This window comes from Amblyraja radiata, chromosome 16 (assembly GCF_010909765.2).
Source record: "Amblyraja radiata isolate CabotCenter1 chromosome 16, sAmbRad1.1.pri, whole genome shotgun sequence".
Classification (NCBI taxonomy): domain Eukaryota; kingdom Metazoa; phylum Chordata; class Chondrichthyes; order Rajiformes; family Rajidae; genus Amblyraja; species Amblyraja radiata.
In genome coordinates this window covers 31050280-31066576 of record NC_045971.1, presented here as the reverse complement: position 1 = coordinate 31066576, position 16297 = coordinate 31050280, and positions in this window count along the sequence as shown.

The window sequence follows — 16297 nt, the reverse complement described above, 5'->3', positions numbered from 1 at the left end:
ATACAATATTGGCATTGTATATATTGTTTGAACCCACTTCTGAAACATGTCACTTGTCTACAGAAACCATCATATTAATAGTGCCTTCTGCCACTTGGTTCAGTTTCCCGGCAACCACTTTGCTGTAATGTTTTCTTTGGTTGGAACATTTAAGAGGCATTTTGTACATAGCTGGCCATTAGACAGTTTATTTAGCTGGTCATAAGACAGTTATAGTCATGAATGACCATTCAGTCTGGCTCCTCTTAACCATCAGGAATGAGCCCATAGTTTATATTCAAGCAATTGTGATTGAATCCAAACTCCTCAGCTCCACAATTTAACTGAAATCTATCTACAGTACTGATTTCACTTTGTCTAATATGTGTGTCATGGTCCAGTCCCACAGAGGTGATTTTTGGGTGACTACAGGCGACTGCCGCAAGAATTTTAACATGTTGAACATTTTTTGGTGACAATTTTTGCTGTCGTAGGTTGTCGTAGGTGCTGCCGTAGGTTGTCGCCAGGTATCATAGGTGAATTCCATTAAAACTAGTCCCTGGCATTTGCCTAAAGAGTCACCTAAGTGGGACTGGCCCATTTTTTTGTGATCAGATTAAACCTGTCCTTGCACATTACTTTAGTATTTATTTTAGTTTAGCAACACAGCGTGGAAACAGGCCCTTCAGTTCACCATGAACCTTCTGAACCTTCTGAATTTTGTAGTCGGCAGGGCAGTACCCTGCATATCGCCAACTTGGACAATTTAACATTTTATCAAGCCAATTAACCTACAAACCTGTATGTCATTGGAGTGTGGGAGGAAACTGAAGTTCTCGGAGAAAACCCACGCAGATCACGGGGAGAACGTACAAACTACATACAGACAGCACCCGTAGTCGGGATCGAACCCGGGTCTCTGGTGCTGCATTTTGCTGTAAGGCAGCAACTCTACTGCTGTGCCACCATGACTGCCCGAACATGTTCTTTCGTTCTAAGAGCAGAATTAAGCCATTTGGCCCATCAAATCTACCCCGCCATTCAATCATGGCTGATTTATCTTTCCCTCTCAACCCCATTCTCCTGCCTTCTCCCCATTACCCCTGACATCCGTACTAATCAAGGATCTGACAATCTCCACCTTAAAAATATCCATTACCCAGTCTTCCACAGCCATCTGTGGCAATGAATTCCACAGATTCACCACCCTCTGACTAAAGAAATTCCTCCTCATCTCCTTTCTAAAGGTACGTCCTTTTATTCTGGTCCAAGACTGAACTAGTCTGAACTATAGTAAAAGGAACAAAAAAATTGTAGTGTTAAAAAGGAACTGCAAATGCTGTTTTATACCAAAGATTGACACAAAGTGCTGGAATAACACAGCAGGTCAGGCAGAATCTCTGGAGAAAAAGGTTGGGTGACATTATGGGTCAAGACCCTTCTTCAGACTCCTGTGAAAAAGACTGCAATCTGTATTGACGGACACTGCAAACTCCTACATGCCAACTTTCAAACGCCTATCAGATATCCTTCAAGGGAATAAAGAATACAGTATTTGTGAGTGTATATATTTGTGTGTCTGCTGGGGATGTATGGGGAAGTGGTGAAAACTGTGGCCAGTGAGAGGAAAAACTCTGGGAATGATTTCAGACATAGCCCATGGCAACGGCTATACTGGAGGAGGTATTGTTATTCCTGCCAAGGCCTCCAATGCCCCTAGCCATCAAAGCTCACACCCACCCCTTGGAAAAGGATTCTAAACTGGTGGTCTGCTTATAACAGATCAACCCTATGTCTGTGACGCCAAGTTGAGTCTAGTCATATTTCTGAGGCTTAAGAATCGCTGCTACCGAGAGATGTCACACAAGGCATCAATTTATGTATTATGTATAAATGTTGCTTTGTTCTTGCCAACCAACTCTGGGAAGTGGCAGTTTCACAGATTTGTCTCCAGTCCAGATTGGCAGTAATGCTGTCCATATTTTAAGAATATGTTTCTAATTTTTTTCTGTAGGATTATGTATTTCTGGAAAGTGAAAAAATAGTTTCAGACATCAGCATTTCTGGCGTTTGGAACTTTAACATAATCCCATCGATATGACTACTGAAAACCTGTAGTGGTGAACTGATGAGAGGACACACCAAGGCATGAAAAGTATGGAGCTGTAATAACGAATAGGGGTGTAGTAACCATTAGGAAGTTGTGAAGAATATAGTTACAGTGAAGAATAAGGGTCATAGTCATTGAACCACAGAGTAGAAGCAGGCCCTTCGGCCAAACTTGCCCACTCCGGCCAACACTAGTCCCATCTACACTAGTCCCATCTACCTTTTTTTTAGCCCACCTATATAGGAATGTTACAAAATTTTGAGATTTAAAAAACAAGCCTGTAATTTATCCCATTAGATAAAGCATAAAAAGAACTTTAATTTGATACCTAATTCACGTTCATATCTTCAGTATTGAAAATGATATGGTCATTTTCATACTCGGAAATTAGCATCTTGCCCTGTTGCTTTTCCATTGACTTAACACAAAAGCTGTGATCGAGGACAGTCAAAAGCCCATAACTTTCTTAACAATTAAGTGAACTGACTGAAATTTTCAGTTATTATAGATTGAAGCATTCTGAAACAAATATGATGGATGACCTGAAATTAAAGCATATAATTAGTTAGTTACCTAATTGTAGCTAATTACAAAATTGACCGTTGTGACGGACATAGTAATAAACACCCAGACTGCCTTGAAAATTCAAAGATTTGAGATTCCCAAGATCAGAACTTTAATATTATTGTATTATATGCTGTAAGTCCGTAACGAACAGGTAAATAAATTACAATTTCTAGCAAAAGACCAAGTCTTTATCAGTTGCTAGCTGGTACATTAGCATATCATAATCAGTAGCATCATCATACTCCTCAGATTGTAACCAATAAGCAACTATGTACACCTTGTTTTTCCTCAACTTTTCAATTTTGGCATTGTAAACTACAAGTTTTTGCTCTTCAAACCATGCCTTTCTGCCCACTACTTTCTCATTAAGAATGTCCTGTAGATCATCACATTTGGAGTAGTCCAAATTTGGATAAACTGTGCGAATGCTGTCTAAATCAGTCTCTTTTGCTGGGCATTTGGATTGACAATTTTGCATTTCTTCTTTGGAGAAAACACTGAACAGCATTAACAGAAACAAGTTATTATTTGCAGTTTTTGAAAAAAAGGTAGAAATGATAAAGTTAAACGCTAAAACAAATAGTAAATACCCAACAAAAAATTCATATTCATCAGTGTCATCTAATCAATTACTAGATGACACTAGATTACATCTATCGATTTCTTAAGAACAGGCTATAAATGTTAAATAGCCTAAGTATCCAAATAACAAATAACAAACTGATCCCATTCACACAAGAATTCATAATATAACATGATTTTAAATCGCTCTTTATGTTTAATTCCCATAAATTAATCCAGAAACAACCACTTTCAAGATAATCAAAATCATTATTTTTTGCACAATACATTTGACTAAAACTGTACTGTGGATATTTAGTATGAAAATATTGATCATGGGTAGACAATAACACAAAAAATATAGTTTATTTAGATGTTCTTATGACATGATTGTTTCCATGAAAAAAAATAATGAGGATGTTTCTGGAATGTGATCGATTGGAATGTTGCCGTTGCCATGAATTTTAAGTGCATATCAGCAGGCAAGACATGGCTGATTCGTAACATGCCTAAATAAATGTTTTCGCATCATAAGATTAAAATGAAGCCACACCAAAAAGCAAGATAATATGTTAAATAAATGACATACCTTGTGTTTTGTCCTGATATTGCGATCCGTGATGCTGAAGGCATTGAAGGCGTTTTTAGTCGCGTTTAAGTTCAATCCAACAACGCAATCGTCCAGCAATCCCCCCCCCCCCCCCCCACAAAGCCTCCGGAATCGCACGCACAAGCAGTGACAGATCTACAGCGCCGCTGATGGTAGGTTTTGTAATAACGTTAATCTATATAACTAAAATATAAATGTCAAGATAACTCATCTTGACCACTTCCTGTCTACACTGTTAATTGATTTTAGAAAAAAAAGCTACCCTATATCGCTATGATTTTTCGCCATCTTACACACAGTCCTCCTCCGCTGTACCAGCTGCAAGGATTTTTCCGATGGCTAAAAAATAAAAAAGATACGATTGTTTAAATAATCTTGAGACCAGCTGATTGGTCCTCTCGCCTGTCAATCACAATGATGAAGGTAACGCCCCGTCCGGGGGGTGGGGGTGGGGGGCAGGAGTACAAAGCCCTGAATACCAGACGTCTGACAGTCACTCTGGAAGATCGTGAGGGAGAGGCCACAACTGTGATTCTAAGCTGTGAGTCAACTGAACTGTGAGTCTGCAATGTACTTGCAATAAATGATTTGTTAACCCTAAATGAAAATGCAATGAGTTTTTTTGCCTGCCCTGTGCTTTTGCTTTTGCTTTGCCTTTGCTTTTCTTGACCTTACCTGAAATGAAAGCAAATGGATTGTATTGTTGGCTGGCCCCGCCTGCCCTGTGCTTGACTTGACTTGATTTGAAATTGATTGACTTGACTTGACTTGAAATGGATTGACTTGACTTGACTTGAAATGGATTGACTTGACTTGACTTGAAATGGATTGATTTGACTTGACTTGAAATGGATTGACTTGACTTGACTTGAAATTGGCTTATCTTGATTTGACTTGAAATGGATTGACTTGACTTGAAAAGGATTGACTTGGATTGTTGGCTCTGCACTCATTGGGCTTTACTTGACTTGACCCACAACACCCATGCTAGCGCTCCAGACCCCCCCCCCCCCCCACTGGCCACCAATATTGGAATTGGTGGAGAGGTGGAATATTGCGTTGGGGGACCAGCCCTCCCACGCGAACCTAGGACCCAACGGGTCCACTTAAGGGGCTGTCTCACTGTACGAGCTAATTCAAGAGCTCTCCTGAGTTTAAAAAAAAAATCAAACCCGTGGTAAGCAAGTAGAATGTACGTTGCAGGTATGTCGAAGCTCGGGACGTCTCTTGGCGGCTCATTGCGCTAACGGCAGGTACTCGGGAAACGCGATAAGCTCGTGAAGACTCATGAAGATTTTTCAACATGTTGAAAATTGCCCACGAGAGCCCTGGGTACCTACGAGCAACTATTACCGTAATTCTCCGAGTTCGAATCTGGGGATACTCGGGAGAATTGAATTAGCTCGTATAGTGGGACAGCCCCATAAGTCTAGTATCCTCTAAATCTGTCCTATTCAGGTACCTGTCTAAATGTTTCTTAAATGTTGCAATAGTACCTGCCTCAACTGCCTCCTCTGGCAGCTCTTTCCATACACCCACCACCATTTGTGTGAAGTTACTCCTCATATTCTTATTCAATCTTTCCCTTTCACCTTACACTTATGTTCTCTGGTTCTTGATTCCCCTACGCTAAGCAAGAGACTCTGTGCTTTAACCCAATCTATTCTTCTCACAATTTTATACGCCTCTATAAGATCACCCCTTATCCTCCTGCTCTCTAAGGAATAGAGTCCTAACTTGCTTAAACACTCCCCACCCTTTTTGACCACCCTATCCACCTGTGATGCCACTTCCAGCAAACTATGCACATGTATTCCTAGATTCCTCTGCTCTAAGTTTAGAAGGATGAGGGGGTCTCTTATAGAAACATATAAAATTATAAAAGGACTGGACAAGCTAGATGCAGGAAAAATGTTCCCAATGTTGGGCGAGTCCAGAACCATGGGCCACAGTCTTAGAATAAAGGGGAAGCCATTTAAGACTGAGGTGAGAAAAAACGTTTTTACCCAGAGATTTGTGAATTTGTGGAATTCCCTGCCACAGAGGGCAGTGGAGGCCAAATCACTGGATGGATTTAAGAGAGATTTAGATAGAGCTCTGGGGGCTAGTGGAATCAAGGGATATGGGGAGAAGGCAGGCATGGGTTATTGATTTGGGACGATCAGCCATGATCACAATGAATGGCGATGCTGGCTCGAGGGGCCGAATGGCCTCCTCCTGCACCTATTTTCTATGTTTCTACGTTTCTACAGCATACCCAGAGCCCTATTGTTCACTGTGTACTGAGGGTAGTGTCGGGGTGCAGTAATGACTGGGGGTGCAATGAAGGATAGCGATGTTGTAATGGTTACGAGGTAGTGAAGAATAGGGGTGTCTCATGTTTATGGGTGTTGTACAGAATACTGGTGTAGTGAAGAATCGGGGTGTAGGTGCAGGAGATGCAACACCTGTCCCTTTACCTCCCCCCTCGACTCCATCCAAGGACCCAAACAGTCATTCCAGGTGAGGCAGAAGTTCACGTGCACCTCCTCCAACCACATCTACTGAATCATCTTCTCTACATCGGCGAGACCGAGTGCAGGCTCTGTGATTATTTCGCTAAACACCTCCGCTCAGTCCGTCTTAACCTACCTGATCTCCCGGTGGCTCAGCACTTCAACTCCCCCTCCAATTCCCAATCTGACCTTTCTGTCCTGGGCCTCCTCCATTGTCAAAGTGCAAATTGGAGGAACAGCAACTCATATTTTGCTTGGGTAGTTTACACCCCAGCGGTATGAACATTGACTTCTCTAACTTCAGATAGCCCTTGCTTTCCCTCTCTCTTCATCCCCTTCCCCTTCCCAGTTCTCTCACCAGTCTTACTGTCTCCTACAACATTCTATATTTGTCCCGCCCCCTCCCTGACATCAATCTGAAGAAGGGTCTTGACCCGAAACGTCGCCCATTCCTTCTCTCCAGAGATGCTGGCTTACCCGCTGAGTTACTCCAGCACATTATATCTACCTGCAGTTCCTTCCTACCCACTGCTATAACCTTTGCCTTTGGGAGTGTCCCTTTAAACTCCAGGGTTGACTCATGAGTGTGGTCACTAGCAGCTGTTTGGTTGGGAACACTAGAGATGTTATGATAACATGTGAATGACTGAAATAAAAACTCTCTGATACAAACGTTATATTTACCTCTGGTCTTCCGGCAAGCTAGCGGGCACATCATCCCTCCCACTAACCATCCCAGTCCCAGTGTTCAGTAAATCAAACTCCAACCCCAGGCAATGTACACAGTTATGCAGCAGGATGAAGGGGCACTGGAATGTCTGTGGTTGTGGAATGGAAAATGTCAGAGATATACTGTGCTGACCTTTTTATATACTGTCTAAAAGTACCCAAGAGTCTTCTCATGTATTATTTTGCTTTGTGAGACAATGCGTAAACAGGCCCTTCGGACCACCGAGTCCGCCCCAACCAACGATCCCTGCATGTTAACACTATTCTACAAATACTAATTATCAATGTATATTCATACCAAGTCAATTAACCTACAAACCTGTACGTCTTTGGAGTGTGTAGAGAAAACCGGAGCACCTGGAGAAAACTCATGCAGGTCACGGGGAGAACGTACAAACTCCGTACAGATGGCACCTGTTGTCAGGATCGAACCTGGACTCTGGAGCTGTAAGGCAGCAACTCTACCGCTGCGCCACCGTGCCGCCCTGGTAATTGTTTGCAAGGATGGGGTAGAGGTGGACTTTTTACAGTTTTAAATGATTGAGGTAAGAATGAACACTTGGCATGCACGAGGAAACATAACTTCTTTTATATGTGGAAGAAAACTGCAGCTGGAATTCAAGCACATATTTGAGGAAATTAGCTCACTATTCATATGTTTTATTTGTGCATATGACAACCGGTCCGGCCAGGATTCTATCCTACTCTAGAATGCATCGGTCACGCAGATTCATTGGAAAAACCGCCGTTCCCATCTTGAAGGCACTAACCATTGCCTGCTTCGTGACTGGCTGGGTATCTGCATCTACTGATGTCATCTGCCATCGATTACTTCATTCAGTTGGCCATTCTCCACATTTGGCTGAATTTTGGAGGACATCAAAGATCAGTTCCTCATCTCTGAATCTCGTCCAACACTTTAATGATTCACACCAGAAAGGTTCTTCAGATAGCAATTGAGGATAAGAATTCTTTGATTGAATCGAATGAAAGATGCATCGTGGGAGCAGGCCCTTTGGCCCAATGAGTCCGTGCTAAACATCGATCACACTAGATCCATGTTATCCCACTTTCACACCCCCTGCCTGTAAACTTGGGGCAATTTACAGAGGCTGATTAACCTACAAACCCAAATGTCTTTAGGATTGGGAGGAAGCCAGAGCACCTGGCGGAAACCCACACAGTCAAAGGGAGAACATACAAACTCAACATACACAGCACCCGAGGTCAGGATGGAACCCAGGTCTCTGCGCTGTGAGACAGCAGCTCTACCCGCTGCCCCGCTGGGCCACCCACTCATGCTGACTGATATCCTTGTTCTTCTTCTCTAACCAGAAGACCTACCGATTAATTATGATATTTAATCTTGGAACCAAACAGAGATAATCCAGATGTTTGATATTTCATAGATTAATTATTCAGCCATAAGCTAAAACACGAGTTCTTTGTTTAAATTGTCAGTATGGTTGAAGGTCCTGGGAAGTGACAGTAATTTGAGGGTGAATGAAGGAGCAACAGCCAATGTTGGTCAGCCTTGACCATGGCCCCTGTGGAGAATCGAACCTGTGTATCAGGGCTGGTGGCTTCACCCTGAGTGAGACACCTCTGGCCACACTTGCCACATTCTGTTCACCTTCACACAGGATCACTAGATGTCCCCTTCCCCTCCATCTGGGAGACTCAGCGGGTCAGGCAACATCTGTGGAAAGGAAATGGCATTAACATTTCAGTTCTGAGCCCTCTTCTGACAAGGGGTCTTAGACCAGAAATATTAATTCAGTTTATGAAGGAACTGCTGATGCACATTTATATCGAAGATGGATATAGAAACATAGAAACATAGAAACATAGAAAATAGGTGCAGGAGTAGGCCATTCGGCCCTTCGAGCCTGCACCGCCATTCAATATGATCATGGCTGATCATCCAACAGTATCCTGTACCTGCCTTCTCTCCATACCCCCTGATCCCTTTAGCCACAAGGGTCACATCTAACTCCCTCTTAAATATAGCCAATGAACTGGCCTCAACTACCTTCTGTGGCAGAGAATTCCAGAGATTCACCACTCTCTGTGTGAAAAATATTTTCCTCATCTCGGTCCTAAAAGATTTCCCCCTTATCCTTAAACTGTGACGCCTTGTTCTGGACTTCCCCAAAATCGGGAACAACCTTCCTGCATCTAGCCTGTCCAACCCCTTAAGAATTTTGTATGTTTCTATAAGATCCCCCCTCAATCTTCTAAATTCTAGCGAGTACAAACCGAGTCTATCCAGTCTTTCTTCATATGAAAGTCCTGACATCCCAGGAATCAGTCTGGTGAACCTTCTCTGTACTCCTTCTATGGCAAGAATGTCTTTCCTCAGATTAGGAGACCAAAACTGTACGCAATACTCCAGGTGTGGTCTCACCAAGACCCTGTACAACTGCAGTAGAACCTCCCTGCTCCTATACTCAAATCCTTTTGCTATGAATGCTAACATACCATTCGCCTTCTTCACTGCCTGCTGCACCTGCATGCCTACTTTTAATGACTGGTTTACCATGACACCCAGGTCTCGTTGCATCTCCCCCTTTCCTAATCGGCCACCATTCAGATAATAGTCTACTTTCCTGTTTTTGCCACCAAAGTGGACAACCTCACATTTATCCACATTATACTGCATTTCGTTGCCTCTGTACTGTACACTGACAATGACAATTAAAGTTGAATCTGAATCTGAATCTGAATACTGCATCTGCCATGCATTTGCCCACTCACCCAGCCTATCCAAGTCACCCTGCAGCCTCCTAGCATCCTCCACACAGCTAACACTGCCCCTCCAGCTTCGTGTCATCCGCAAAACTGGAGATGTTGCATTCAATTCCCACTTCCAAATCATTAATATATATCGTAAATAGCTGGGGTCCCAGCACTGAGCCTTGCGGTACCCCACTAGTCACTGCCTGCCAGTGTGAAAAGGACCCGTTTACTCCTACTCTTTGCTTCCTGTCTGCCAGCCAGTTCTCTATCCACATCAATACTGAACCCCCAATACCGTGTGCTTTAAGGTGTATACTAATCTCTTATGTGGGACCTTGTCGAAAGCCTTCTGAAAATCCAGATATATACATCCACTGGTTCTCCCCTATCCACTCCCCTATACTAGTTACATCCTTGAAAAATTCTATAAGATTCGTCAGACATGATTTACCTTTCATAAATCCAAGCTGACTTTGTCCAATAATTTCACCACTTTCCAAATGTGCTGCTATCCCATCTTTAATAACTGATTCTAGCAGTTTCCCCAATACCGACGTTAGACTAACAGGTCTGTAATTCCACGTTTTCTCGCTCCCTCCCTTTTTAAAAAGTGGGGTTACATTAGCTACCCTCCAATCCTCAGGAACTACTCCAGAATCTAAAGAGTTTTGAAAAATTATCACTAATGCATCCACTATTTCTGGGGCTACTTCCTTAAGTACTCTGGGATGCAGCCTATCTGGCCCTGGGGATTTATCGGCCTTTAATCCATTCAATTTACCTAACACCACTTCCCCGCTAATCTGGATTTTACTCAGTTCCTCCATCTCATTGACCCCGGTGCCCCTGCTATTTCCGGCAGATTATTTATGTCTTCCTTAGTGAAGACAGAACCAAAGTAGTTATTCAATTGGTGTGCCATGTCCTTGTTCCCCATGATCAATTCACCTGTTTCTGACTGCAAGGGACCTACATTTGTTTTAACTAATCTTTTTCTCTTCACATATCTATAAAAGCTTTTGCAGTCAGTTTTTATGTTCCCTGCCAGTTTTCTTTCATAATCTATTTTCCCTTTCCTAATTAATCCCTTTGTCCTCCTCTGCTGGACTCTGAATTTCTCCCAGTCCTCTGGTAGGCTGCTTTTTCTGGCTAATTTGTATGCTTCATCTTTTGTTTTGATACTATCCCTGATTTCCCTTGTTATCCACAGATGCACTACCTTCCCTGATTCATTTTTTTGCCAAACTGGGATGAAGAATTGTTGTAGTTCATCCATGCAGTCTTTAAATGTCTTCCATTGCATATCCACCGTCAACCCATTAAGAATCAATTGCCAGTCTATCTTGGCCAATTCACGACTCATACCCTCAAAGTTACCTTTCTTTAAGTTCAGGACCCTTGTTTCTGAATTAACAATGTCACTCTCCATCCTAATGAAGAACTCAACCATATTATGGTCACTCTTGCCCAAGGGGCCACGCACAACAAGACTGCTAACTAACCCTTCCTCATTACTCAATACCCAATCTAGAATAGCCTGCTCTCTCATTGGTTCATCTACATGTTGGTTTAGAAAACTATCCCACATACATTCCAAGAAATCCTCTTCCTCAGCACCCTTGCCAATTTGATTCACCCAATCTATATGTAGATTGAAGTCACCCATTATAACTGTTTCACCTATGTTGCACCAATTTCTAATTTCCTGTTAGATGCCATCCCCAACTCCACTACTACTGTTAGGTGGCCTGTACACAACTCCCACTAGTGTTTTCTGCCCCTTAGTGTTTCGCAGCTCTACCCATATTGATTCCACATCCTCCAAGCTAATGTCCTTCCTTTCTATTGCGTTAATCTGCTCTCTAACCAGCAACGCTACCCCACCTCCTTTCCCTTTCTGTCTATCCCTCCTGAATATTGAATATCCCTGGATGTTCAGCTCCCAGCCTTGGTCACCATGGAGTCATGTCTCCGTGATCCCAACTATATCATAGTCATTAATAGCTATCTGCACATTAAACTCATCCACCTTATTACGAATGCTCCTTGCATTGAGACACAAAGCCTTCAGGCTTGTTTTTACAACCCTCTTACTCCTTATACAATTATGTTGAAAAGTGGCCCTTTTTGATTTTTGCCCTGGATTTGTCTGCCTGCCACTTTTACTTTTCACCTTGCTACCTATTGCTTCTACCCTCATTTTACACCCCTCTGTCTCTATGCTCACACATTTAAGAAACCCTTTCCCTTTAACTCCATCCTCAACTATCCCATTCGACACCACACCCCCCTTATTCAGTTTAAAACCACCCATGTAGCAGTGGCAAACCTGCCTGCCAGAATGCTGGGCCCCCACCTGTTAAGATGCAATCCGTCCCTTTTGTACAGTTCCCCCATACTCCAAAACAGATCCCAGTGATCTAAGAATCTAAATCCCTGCCCCGTGCACCAGTCACACATTCAGGTCCCGTATCTCCCTGTTCCTGCTCTCGCTAGCACGAGGTACTGGAAGCAAACCGGAGATAACAACCCTGGTGGTCCTGCTTTTCAGCATTTTTCCGAGCTCTCTAAAGTCACGCTGCAGAATATTCATCCCCTTCACAAAATGGTGGAGTAACTCAGCGGGTCAGGCAGCATCTCTGAAGAGAAGGAAAAGGCGACGTTTCGGGTCAGAACATCTTCTTCAGAGTCTGTTATTCTTTCCATAACTGATGAGTCTGATCTGCCAAGTGTTTCTGGCATTTATGTTTTTATTTCAATTTCCAGTAAAAGCAGTTTTCTTGATTTTCGTTTTACTGTGAACAACCCGTTTTGTGAGTTGTTAATTCTGCATGAAATAGAAGCAGGTTTATTACAATTAAATTAATTCTCCTTTTATTTCTCTCAGGCCTGAAATAGTCTGACAGTTAACCAAATATATTGGTCCAGGGCAGAGGTTAAAAAAGTCAACAGAGATGCATCAGCAAAAACAAAGCGCTGAAGGAAATCAGCTGGTCAGACAGCGTCTGTGGAGGGAACGGACAGATAGCTCTCACTATCCTCCTAACCACATTGACCTACCCTGTTGATATGCACTGCCAAGGGTGGCACAGTGGCACAGCAGTAGAGGTGCTGCCTTACAGCACCAGACACCCAGGTTCGATCCTGACTGCGGGTGCTGAATGTTCATTGGCTATATTTAAGAGGGAGTTAGATGTGGCCCTTGTGGCTAAGGGGATCAGAGGGTATGGAGAGAAGGCAGGTACGGGATACTGAGTTGGATGATCAGCCATGATCATATTGAATGGCGGTGCAGGCTCGAAGGGCCGAATGGCCTACTCCTGCACCTAATTTCTATGTTTCTATGTTTCTATTCTCCCTGAGACCGCATGGGTTTCCTCCGGGTGCTCCAGTTTCCTCCCACACTCCAAAGACGTGCAGGTTTGTAGTTTAATTGGCTTCTGTAAGTTGTCTTTTGTGAGTAGATAGAACCAATGTACGGTTGATTGCTGGTCAATGTGGACTCCGTGGGCTAAGCGGCCTGTTTCACACTGTATCTCTAATCTCTATAATAATAATACTCTTCATCTTGTTTGTGGCTGTATGTGTGTGTGTGTGTCAATATCTTCCAAACGCTAGGCCATAGACGTCCCATTTTCACACATTCTACTCACAATTTTCCCGTCGAGGCAATAAACATCTTCCCGTCACATTCCCACCTATATTTCCCAAGTTTTTAATCGTTTAAAGTTTTAAAAACAGCCCAAACTCACCAACTTTCGGCAAAAGAAAATCCGAATGACGTCACAATGCACTCGCAAGGCACGACGGGACATTACAGCGCTTAGCGGTGGGGGGGGGGGGGGGGGTTACCACACTGGGATGCTCTGGAAAGCACCCCCTCCCCCTCCCTCTCTAACCCACCTCCCTCTCTATCTCCCTCTCTGGGGAGTGGTGATTATTTGGACCGATGGGTGAGTGGGGCAATATTGCGTTCGGGGACCAGCCCTCCCCTGTGACGCCGCGCGCCACCCCCCCTCCCCCCTTCCGCCCGCGTTGGGGGACAGGACCCAATGGGTCCTACTTTTCTAGTCAAAACTATAATCATCCTACTACAACTAGAGTGCAGTCCTGAAATACTCTCTACCTCATTTGTGACCCTCGAACTATCTTTGATCGGACTTTGTGTATAGGAAGGAACTGCAGATGCTGGTTTAAACCAAAGATAGACAAAAATTACTGGAGTAACTCAGCGGGACAGGCAGCCTCTCTCACAAAATGCACAAAATGAGAGGCTGCCTGTCCCGCTGAGTTTCTCCAGCATTTTGTGTCTATCTTAGATCGGATTTTACTGGCTTTACCTTGCACTAAACATTATTCCCTTACCATGTATCTATACACTGTAAATCGCATGATTGTAATCATGTATTGTCTTTCCACTGACTGAGAGCACGCAACAAAAGCTTTCCACTGTACCTCGGTACAGGTGACAATAAACTAAACTGAAGTATACCAAACTAAAGTGTAACAGCCATCTCACTCTACATCATTTGTGCAGCCAACACCATACTCCCAAAGTACTCTCCTCAGATTTATAATATTCAGCAAATATTAGAATATTCAGCTAATATTACAGTTTTGATATTAAAAAATAACAAGAAAAGTGTCAGATTCTGGGGAAGATCTAGTCTCCAGTTAAAGTAATAACAACATGGGCTCTCTCCACGCTAGGCTGCTCCATTAGCTGTCTTCTGAGAGACTGTTTTTGTGGACACACAATTATGCAGGAATCTGTAAAATCTATTTAATACTGAGATTGCCATATGACTCGCATGATTCGTGCTCATAAGCACTGGCAGGGAATGAAAGCTGCCGTGACTGTCTTTGTCTCTGGCCAGCGTTAAAGCTTTCTGGTTCCAATGCTTGCAGTAAAATCAAATAGCTCCGCACTGGCCTTGTGCAGACACACTCCAACAATAAAGTGATTTATCACGCATGCAGTGAAGGGCCTGCGAGAATATGTCTGGCCGCTCTGCTATGCACGACAAAAAAATCTTGTTGGACACAAAATGCTGGAGTAACTCAGCGGGACAGGCAGCATCTCTGGAGAGAAGGAATGGGCATCTCCAGAGATGCTGCCTGTCCCACTGAGGTACTTCTTCAGTCTGAAGAAGGGCCTCGACCCGAAACGTCACCCATTCCTTCTCTCCAGATATGCTGCCTGTCCCGCTGAGACTTCTTGAGTCTGAAGAAGGGCCTCGACCCGAAACGTCACCCATCCCTTCTTCCAGAGATGCTGCCTGTCCAGCTGAGTTACTCCAGCATTTTGTGTCTATCTTCGATTTAAACCAGAATAAGAAAGGCAAATGGAATGTTATTTTGCGAGGAACGGCACAGTGGCAGCACGGTGGTGCAGCAGTAGAATTGTTGCTTTACAGCGCCAGAGACCCGAGTTCAATCCCGACTACGGGTGCTGTCTGCACGGAGTTTGTACGTTCTCCCCGTGACCACGTGGGTTTTCTGCAAATATAAAAGGGTGGTCTCCATTTGTTCTGTCGACACCCTTTATGATTTCATTTTGATCGATCAGATTCCCTCGCATACACCTCTGTTATCAGCTCCTCAATTCTATCCACATAAATACAGTCTGACTGACGAAGGGTCTCGACCTGAAACGTCACCCATTCCTTCTATCCAGAGATGCTGCCTGTCCCATGGAGTTACTCCAGCATGTTGTGTCTATCTACAGTTTAAACAGTAACTGCAGTTCCTTCCTATACATACTGTAAATGAAATCCCTTGTCTCTACCATCATTGTAATAAATATCTCTTACACATCTCTAAATCCTTTCCAAAATTCTTTCCTAAAGGCTGATGCCCTGAATTAGATATATTACTCCAGTTGTGACTGAACCATTGATTTATAAAGATCTATTGTGATTGCTTTTGTAGTCCACCTTACTATTTATGGCCCAAGAGCCACTATGAACAATAAGAACCCCAACTAAACTCTGAACTGCCTGGATTGCACTCAGGACTTTGGGCTTTGGTTTTCTTTTGCACTATATTAGGATTTTTATTTAATGAACTTTTATTTTGTTTATATTATTTTATTTATTGAGTACTGTGTTTGTAAGCTTGTTCTGCTGCTGCTGCTGCCAGTAAGAATTTCATTGTTACATTTTTGGGACATATGACAATAAAACGCTTCACCCATTCCTTCTCTCCAGAGATGCTGCCTGACCCGCTGAGTTACTCCACCATTTTGTGCCTGTCTTCGTTGTAAACCATCATCTGCAGTTCCTTCTCACACTTCCACCATCTTCTCCCCTCCCCCATCAGACAGAAGGTACAAATGTTTGAAAGCACTTCCCACCAGATTCAGGAACAGCTTCTTCACCAGACAACTGTACGGAGCTCTTATCAGCTAAGGGTGTAGTCCCGATCTCCCAATCTACTTTGTTTCGGCCCTCACATTTTGTTCAAATGTGAAATTTGTTGCTGAAGCGCTATATTCTGTATTATTTT